This window comes from Fistularia commersonii, chromosome 12 (assembly GCF_037954325.1).
Source record: "Fistularia commersonii isolate RoL2024-O1a breed Wild chromosome 12, RoL_Fcom_v1.0, whole genome shotgun sequence".
Classification (NCBI taxonomy): domain Eukaryota; kingdom Metazoa; phylum Chordata; class Actinopteri; order Syngnathiformes; family Fistulariidae; genus Fistularia; species Fistularia commersonii.
In genome coordinates, this window is record NC_141295.1 from 13337130 (window position 1) to 13343292 (window position 6163).

Genomic DNA, 6163 nt, shown 5'->3' on the forward strand with positions numbered 1-6163 from the left:
CTACAGCTGTTTGAATATTGATGATAATCATTTGTATTACATAATACGTGCAATGAAGAGTGTAGATAGTAATAGTAACCAACCGCAGAGAACTGGGCACATCCTTGCTGTATTCCACGGTGGTGAAGGACAGATCGAGAGGGGACTTTAAGATAAGATAAGATAAGATAAGATAAGATAAGATAAGATAAGATAAGATAAACCTCTTTGATCCACATAGGGGAAATTCCTTTGTCACAGCAGTGTAACAGTTATGATGTCAAAAATGAAAAAAATAATATAAATATAAAGCATGACATCCATAAATAAATAGACACTAGGGAGATCAACAACAACAGCAACAGCAACAGGGATAATAATGGATAACATAATCGAACAGTAACGGTGAAAAATACGCAACCAGAACTAAACAACAATATAAATAGACTGACAATATCAATGATAAGAATAAAATAAGTAAGCAAAAATAGGCGGGAAGCATGCCAGCTTGGGCCAACGAGGATAAGAAAGAAAGGGTAGAAAGGGTGAGGTAGTGACTGAGGTATGGTAGTGAGGTTGTGGAAGCAGCACAGTTACAACTCAGGCCGGTCAGAGTAGTGCTAAGCCCAGTAGCTACCATTACAGAACTTGATCTATTATCAAAGATGTTTCCTTGAACTACTAGAACAACTCAGTATCATCTTCTTTTACATTACATGCACGCACACACAAAGTACAGTGTGCCAGTTTATGTTTGTGTGTGTCTGGTATCACAGGAACATAACAATCCACTCTGCTTTGTTGAAAAAAATCTCCAAAATTCTTAGGCATGAATACCAAAGTTTAAAAACCTCCACATAATTATTTGTCTTATCCGAATGCTTATATTTCTATGTATTTCGACTGTATCCTTTATCCTTTCTAGTATTCTCACTCTCACTGAAATATGAGGGTGAGGTGCCATAACTCATTTAGTATTAAACAGTATTGGATTTTTGTTGTGTAATAATGTCTCCGAAAAGACAATGGTTTACTTTCATTATTATGATGATAGATGAAAATGAAACCCAAAAACAATGAAAACTAAAAGGTTATTGTGGGTTTAAGCAATACTATTTGAATAAAAAAAAGAAAAACTTGCTCAGTTGTAAACAGTTTTTAAAAGTTTTGATTTTTTTTACAACTATTGAAGAGGTTTATATTAGTTTAAAGTCGTTTAGATAATTATTTTTGAAACAAATGAATATCTGCCCCCTGGGTTAATCCTACTCTTTGTTGAATAACTCATTATGATTCTTTTTTTTTTCTATTGTTTTACAAAAACAGTATGAAGCTTATGTGCCTGGTGAAATTAACTTTCATTTTCATAACTTTCCTATTTAGAATTCTTGCATAGCTTAGGCTAATAACTTTGACTTGTAATGATTTGAAAACCACATATAAGTAAAATCAAAACAAAGTAATTAATAACACACAAGAGGCTTTGCTTTTGAAGGAGGGCACAATAGGTCACATACAAATACAAATACAATTACATCTCTTTCTTCTTTGGCCCCGTCCAAGAGGGCAATACTCCCATCATCATACATGTGATCAATACATGTGATCATAAAAAATTACAGTACAGGGGTATATTATTTAATGTTGCTAAAACCGAGCTCAGAAGGTAGTTGTGAAATCATTCTACTGTGTGCGGGAATCTAAGGACTATTACCGCATGATTCACCCCTATTAGGACAAGCCCTCTGGATGACACGGCTGTACTTTCCCTTTGCAGAACATTGTGGAGGGTACACTCTGGCTTCTGACAAGGGCTATTCCATTATCATATTACTGAACATAAAATGTGACTTTCATTCCAAGTGGTATGTTATAATATACTTAAAAGGCCTTTCATTTATATATAACCCATTTGAATTCTTTTTATAGCCGTATCTTGTACTTCTTGCTAAAATAATTTGTTCCTGCAGTTTAAAAACCACAGCATTTGACCACTCCGAAAGGGTAGTTGTTTATTTTGAGGTCTGCTGTACTTCATTTCTGTGAAATGGCCCTTTTCCTTTCAACTATCCTAACATGATTTATTTTTCTTATAAACTACATCTACTTTTTTATGGTTTTAAAAAGGCTGTCATCCCTGCATAACATAATTTTGATATAATTTGTTCACATGAACTGACAGCCCAAGGTGCTGTAGGTCAACTTGCCGAAATTTTGTGCCAACTCCTAACACTCTTACATACACCCACACACACACACACACGTTTCAGCACTTCCCCTTCAGAAATATGAATACCGTATCCAGGAAGCCACACTTTGGCCACCCAGCCTGGCACTTCATTTCCTTTGAAACCAGTGGAGGAGCACGACTACTCCCCAATGCACATCACTATGATCGCATGTCAATGAGGTGCAAGTGACAGGGCTGCATTGTGAGACGGGCGCGGAGTGGGAGTGCCATGTGACACTCCTGAATGGGTTGCCAAGGGTTAGCCGGGGGGGAAGGATGGCAACATCCACAAAGGCCCATTGAAGGACTGCAGACGAGGTACAAGACTGGCACTGGTCCTCCTTCCCTTCCATGGGATGGCAGGAGGAGGCTGCTGCGTGAATAGAGGTATTATTTTAGAAGAAATGGAGAGAGGAGGTTTATTATCACTCTTACACTTCCTTCATTCTGTTGATGGCTTGTTCTTCACAATCAATGATGTTTTGTCTATGCAATAGGTGGTTGTGTTTTTTTTGCCACATGGAAAAACCCTATATAATATAACTGGAAAAATCAGAGATGTGTTCATAACCTGACAAGGTCTGAAATAAAAACTGTTCTGAAAATCGCCTGCACCTATTTTCACCTTATATTTATGCTAGTAAGGCCTATCAGTCATTCAGAAGGTTACCTGCTACATTGTGACAACATAGTCCATATACATGCCATTAGAAAATCTGATCATATAGATTTAATTTTTCCTAAATCCAGAACTTAATAAACTGAATATTGTAAAAACTACTAGGTTGGTAACGGTTTAACAGTTCAGGCAACTCACTTGAAACCTCAAATTGGATTGCAATTACCCAAATTAAAGTTGGAATTTGCAAGCTGCGGTTAACCTTAGAGGTTAAACATTCACACAATTTCCTGCAGCAACAAATATTTCCATGACAGAAGTGATTCAGAGTTGCTATATTTTTCTGTTACTGTTGAGTTCACAGGAATATCAAATTGTGATAGGCCAATGAGTATAAGTAGGAGTACAATATTACCGTCCTACTGCAAAAATCTATAATATGTGCAGGATTTTCTTCATATTTGGTCCCTCTCTAGCAAAAATTTCTCTTCAATGCATTTAGTATTTTAAATGGCGAAAAAATGAACTCAAGGAATGATTTTTAGAATAGAATATATTAGAATGTACTTTGTTTATCCCCCCAAAACTGGGAAATTAGAATAAATTGGATATACGATTTTTTTTTGTATTCTACTGCACAGGGCTACATGGCAGACCAACGTGTCAACTGTTGGTTAAGCTCTCCCCCACTACCTGACAATATAGGTATTGGACACAATTTTCGTTTTCAGACTGCATTCTTCCAAACGTGGACAAAGAAGTGGCCACGTGGAAGGTTTGACTAGGACCAGTCCACAGACGTGATACGACACTGATGTGTGCCTGCTTCCCTCTAGTGGTTATTGATGTGTACATGTTTGCTCAAAAGACTTAAATAAATGTTCTCGTTATTCTGACAACACAGAATAGAATAGAATAGAATAGAATAGAATAGAATAGAATAGAATAGATGGATGGATGGATGGATAATATAATAGGTGTTGAGGGTATAGAGAATAGGGTTAGATGGAAGATGTTGATTTTCTGTGGCGACCCCTGAAAGGAAAAGCCGAAAGGAAAAAAAGGACTATCATATCATATCATATCATATCATATCATATCATATCATATCATATCATATCATATCATATCATATCATATCATATCATATAGGTAGGTATAAGTATAAATGGGGAGAAAACATTGTATATCATATACATATGATATATGACTATGGGTCACTGCAGAAGCGAAACAATGTGAAACCACAGCATTAACCAAGAAATGCTGGACAGAGAGCAGTTCTTCATCAAGATTCATTTATCTCCCGGAATTTATCCAATAAATTTCACTCATTTCATTCCAAGAATACCTCAGCTGCTCCAATTACAGTTAATGCGATTGCACAAATTCAAACACTACAAGTACTTATTCAAGAGGAGCCAAGACTTTTGCTGATTCAATAATGTTAATGTCTTACACCATACTTACAGCCAACCCACTCCGCTTGGGCATGGGTTCACTGGTGGGAGTGGAAGTCTATTGTATTTATAGAAAAATCAAAAGCCAGTTGTTTGTGATGCTGGCATATTCTGAGTTGTTGGACATAAAATGTAAAATTATACTGAGACTAAATAAAGAAACTGAATCATCATGTTTAATGGATGAAAATTGGATTTGCTGGGGTCAGTTAAACATTATTGCGGTCTTTTCCTTCTGATTGATATTCATAATTGTTATGACATTGAACAACTGCAGGTTTGAATTGGAATAGTTGACAAGCTCCATAACAGATAAGTCGCTTCATAAATCCTCATATGGACCGTTAGAGTTCATTCCAGAACAGTATGATCGCTCGGTCACACAGTTTACAAAAAATATCTGTATAATAGAATAAAAAAGGCTTTATTATCATTGCAAAGTACAATACAATGAAATGAAGGTGCATCTCATGTGTGTGTGAAGTTGCATACATGCTCACACTCAGCACAGTCACAACTGTCACTTGCGAGCGAACACACACAGAAGGTTCAGATAAATAGACATTAAAAACTAAATATATACACATATATAAACTAAATATATACACAAAGCACAGCTTTGCCATATTTTTGTGGAATATTGCATGTGGCTGGCAATAATGTTGCATGAAGAAGGTGGAATATACACAAAATGTGAATTGAATGTACATGAGGTAAGGTATATCTCAGCACATGAGGGTGGCACACTTTAATTTTAACCACACTCTTTTGGAGGCACAACACCTATCTGCAACATAACAACTCTGTCTACTGCTCATGGTAATATGAAAAATGTCATTATATTTATCAATGCACAGTTGAAAATAAAAATCAGAAGATAAAACTTTAATGTGCATAGGTTTGGCATGAAAGGTTAAACAAGAGAGGCTGAATTCTCACAATGCACATATGCAACCCTCAGAATATGACCCCGTGGGAAAGCGTAACTTGGTGCAGAATGCTCAACGAGAAAGATGTTGTCAGCATCACAAAGCCACATTTCCGTGAGCACAGTAGTGGAGTAGTTGCCATTGTAAAGCAGAGCAAACACGCAGTAGCAGATTGTGAGTCGTCGCATGCGGCTGTCGAGAATGTGGGAGAAATTATCCACTTTAACTCTTTAACACTTTAAACTGTTTCAAAGAAACCAGGATTAACTTTAATGTTTAAAAAATGGCTTTGAAATGAAAGGACTAATAATGAAAATGTGAACTATAAAGCCCTGCATAGTTTTCTCCCAGTACATAAATGAGGAAGGTGCATTGTTCTTTTCATTACTTATTTTTTTCCATTTTTTTTTTATATATTTATGACACAGGCTGTCTGTCAGATGATAGAAACTGACAGGAAATTGAATTGTTAGGCTTTTAATTAATTTTTCAATTGGCCTGTAGAGGTCAGACTGTTGCTTTTATTAGCCATGTGAACTCTGCTCCAGTGGGAGGATTCTGAGATTTCACTGTATATTATTTGGTAAGGAATAGTCAGAACACTTTATTTATAGTTGTATTGTAGCCATGGTAATGCTTGGTTCCATATTACAATAGTATGATATAATATCATCTGTTACTTCAGCCCTGGTCTGAAAACTGACATGACAGTTTAGGGACCAGAAAAAGTCTTTGATTTTTTTATTTTTGCATAACAGAGTCTCTAGTCATTTCAAATATACACGATAGAGACTGTGTACTGAAATGAATTATGTTCAAAGCATATATGTGTATATATATATATATATACACACACACACATATGTATATACGTGTATATATATATATACATATACATATACATATATGTCATATATGTGTGTGTGTGTATATGGGAGAGAAAGAG